At 32.9% G+C, this 3,524-nt stretch overlaps 1 long non-coding RNA gene across 1 annotated transcript; it reads left to right on the forward strand.

Annotated features, from left to right (window-relative positions):
* Positions 1-551: 551 nt before the first annotated feature.
* LOC110882288 lies at positions 552-3,259 on the forward strand. The gene is made up of 4 exons (XR_002560044.2): positions 552-999; positions 1,739-1,827; positions 2,224-2,306; positions 3,216-3,259. It is a non-coding gene; the product is annotated as an uncharacterized LOC110882288 (long non-coding RNA).
* The last annotated feature ends 265 nt before the right edge of the window (positions 3,260-3,524 follow it).

Below are 3,524 nucleotides of genomic sequence, written 5' to 3' on the forward strand. Positions count from 1 at the left end.
TACTGAAAATATCAGTAGGCACTAAACCTTATATATTCAAAATAGTTTTAATACATACTATGCGTTAAAAATGCTTAAAAAGGCGGTTTTAAGCGATTTCCGGGTTTTTAAAGGAAAGCTGATATTTTTATTATTCCAGAAAGCTTAAAACATTTTATTTATCATATAAAATCAGTAGCAAAAGGTTTTCTATCAAAATCATTTGTAAAACTCATTTTATAGGCCAAAAGGGCAAAACCGGCAATTACCGAATCAAGCTTAGAACCCTATGTTATGCTCAGCCTAAAAATAAATAAAAATCTTCAAAAAATCCCAAAATATTATATTACATTAGTAGGTAAAAAGTTGGGTATTAAAAATTGGGTTTAGATAGGCTATATGCTAATTATGCCGTTTAATTAATAAAAAAGCTTTTCATTTACGCTAATGAGCATAACTCCTAATCTAGACCTCAAACTGATGTCAAATTTTAGGGATGTAACACCCCGAAAACGGGTTTGATAATCAATCTCTGTTCATACTAAAAGACGGGTAAAGTACCGCTAGCAGTAAAAATAACCCGTTAACTATTTGGATTTAAATAAGAAATCCTAATAATTAAATACAAGCGAATCAAATAATTTAAGAATTAAGTTTATAAGAGCCCGAGTCAACGGGACTTAAAATACAACGGGTTTTTAACTCCCGGAACCCACTAAGTTAACTAGGTAAGATTAACCTAGTTAGTAATGGGTAATTAAATAATAAACTATGAGTTATAGTTTCATTTATGAATATCTAAACTTGAGGGACCAAAACCGTGAAAAAGGAAACAAGTTTTATTTAATAAAAAATAATAATAACACACCACACACGCTAAGTGTGTGGATCGATCTCCAGGAGCGACCAGGAGGGTGAAAACCCTAGAACTCAACAAATCTTGCAAATTGAAGGTTCAATTCAAGTCCAAATCGAATTCTAAATATAGATTCCTGATCCTCATCACAAGGGGATTACAAGGTATGTAAAATTTTGAGAAATCTTTCAACTTGAAATTCTCATGAATTTTGAATAATCTGAGATTCTAATTGCATGTGTATGTTGTGATGATTTAGGAACTACTATAGTGTTTAGGGACAAACCCTAGACAAACACAAGCTGAAATCATGTGAATTTTTAGTGAAAATTATGATCACCATTGTAGGTGATTAGTGAGTTATGTGAAATTTGATGAACACTAGGAAATAGATTGTTAATCTAGTGTAAATTGACAATTTTGAAGTAAATTCAGAAATTGTAGAAGTTAACCACTTTGTAAGACGGTTGATTTATGTGAAATTTGGGCTAAGAGATAAGCTAGAGACATGATAAATAAACATGTAAAATTCTGCCCTTAAGGTGTTTGATGAAATGCCTCAAAGAAGGCTCGAAACTAGAATTTTTGTAGTTAAAACACTTAATTGTGATGTTTTGGCTATTATACTAAATGTGATTAAAAAGAGTTCTAAATATGATGAACGTGGTTAGAACTTTGGTTAAAACGGTGGTCTAAAGATAACGCCTACCGGGTAATTAAAGAATGCTAAAACTAGTTGATGAACTCGAATATGCAATTAGTATACTAATGGGCATTTGACTTTTTAAAAGTCAAACTGACCTATAATCCGATAAATGGTAATTTTTGATATGAAATTTGTAAGGTGGAATAATCGTATTAAATTATGATTAAACTAACCACCTTGGAAACGAATGATGATAGTTTGACGCGTAACAAGCTAGGTGGAAGCTTGATGAGGGAGCGGATCAAACAAATCAAGAAGGAAAGGAAAAGCATAGTTCGGATGCGAGGTAAGTATAACTTACACTAGTCATACAGTTTAGAATGTCCTTTTGTTGTTTTGATTTCGAATAAGACAAATGGAAAGTTGAGATATGGTGTTTCCGGCGTGTAGTCGTACGGACAAGATAACCAATAAGGGTAAAATTGAAATTTGGACACTTGTTGACAATAATTATTGGTTTTGAAAGATACATATTTCGTAAGCCTTATTAGGCCAAAAAGCGTTAAGAGGTGAATTATAGTTAAAACGACCGTGCGGTGTAAATCGGAACGAGTCGTGTAGACGAGATGGCAATAAGCTTTATCTCGCCAATATTATCGATCATTTAGACCAACGGGTCAAAAGGTGAAAATATCACTTTTTGACAATATCGACTAATGGTTTGATGAGTTGTTTGATTCAGAAATAAATATCGAGTGGATATTTACATCGCTATAGATATTGAGGCAAGGTACTTAAATGGGTCAATGTAATGATCCGAGCCAGGTACGCATAATAAGATAACTCTCATTTAAATGTAAGGCTAATGAGAGTTAAACGAAGTTTAAAATAAGTTTTTGGTTACCTTAATAGGTAAACCAAATGTAACGGACGATGGTCATTATATTTGTTATAGGTTTCTAACCATTACCAAGAGTTTAATAAGGGTTTTAGCCATGGAAATGGGTTGCATTTGATGGTTTGGTTCGAATTTAAAATGACCCTAAACATGATTTCCGCAGCTTTTTATACGAATTTCGACAAATGTTAAAAAAATCATATAAAATCAACCGTTTATCCGATTTGGGTGTTCTATACCTTTTCGGAAAGCTTAGGAAGTAAATTTTTACTGTTTTCAATCATAAGAAACAAATGTGGTTGTTAAATAGGCCAAAAGAATGAATTAAACAGCTGTTCAAAACCTTGAAAGCTGTTTGAAAAATGAAAATATAGTTGTTGTGCTGATTTTATAAAAATCATATAAAATCATAGAAAATTCGTTAGAAGGTGTACCTTATATTCTTGCGAAGGTATTGAAGTTTTCTACGATCCATCTTTGAACATGTTAATCTAGTTCGGACTTTGAATGGGTCATAATGGTCAATTACAGCAGCTGTATAGAAAATCGCTGCACATTAATAATGTCATTATTAATCCAGAAAAAGATATATGATTGCGTATACTTGATTTAGTCATGCCACCGTAAGTTACGGTGGAGCTGATATGATTACGATGGTTACATACTGAGTTACGGTGGAAGGATAGACCTTCAGGGGCTACCGTAACTTACGGTGTCACCGTAAGTTACGGTGGACCTAGAAACAAAGTATTTTTTATTTAGTTTAAATTCCCCGATTCGTTTAGACACGTTTTAAACCCCGTATGACTAAAGTATTTCATGTTTATGGAATATAGGTACTTTTGGATGCCGGAAGACGATCAAGCTCAGTGAAGAACCGAACACGATAAAGATACACGCTTCCGCACTTTGCCACGTTGTAAATTTTAAACAACGAATTCGATCACGTTATGTAGAATAACTTATGATTTGTAAAACTTTTAGTAAACCCGTATTTCCGATGTATATGTAATCGTAATTACATGATTGTTTTCGTAAAAGATTCATTAAACCTTAAATTATAAGAACGGGTGTTACAAGTTGGTAATCAGAGCTCATGGTTAAAGAGTAAAGTGTGTTCGGTTCGAGGCTTGATCGTAAATCCG

The sequence above is a fragment of the Helianthus annuus genome, chromosome 10 (assembly GCF_002127325.2).
Source record: "Helianthus annuus cultivar XRQ/B chromosome 10, HanXRQr2.0-SUNRISE, whole genome shotgun sequence".
Taxonomy (NCBI): domain Eukaryota; kingdom Viridiplantae; phylum Streptophyta; class Magnoliopsida; order Asterales; family Asteraceae; genus Helianthus; species Helianthus annuus.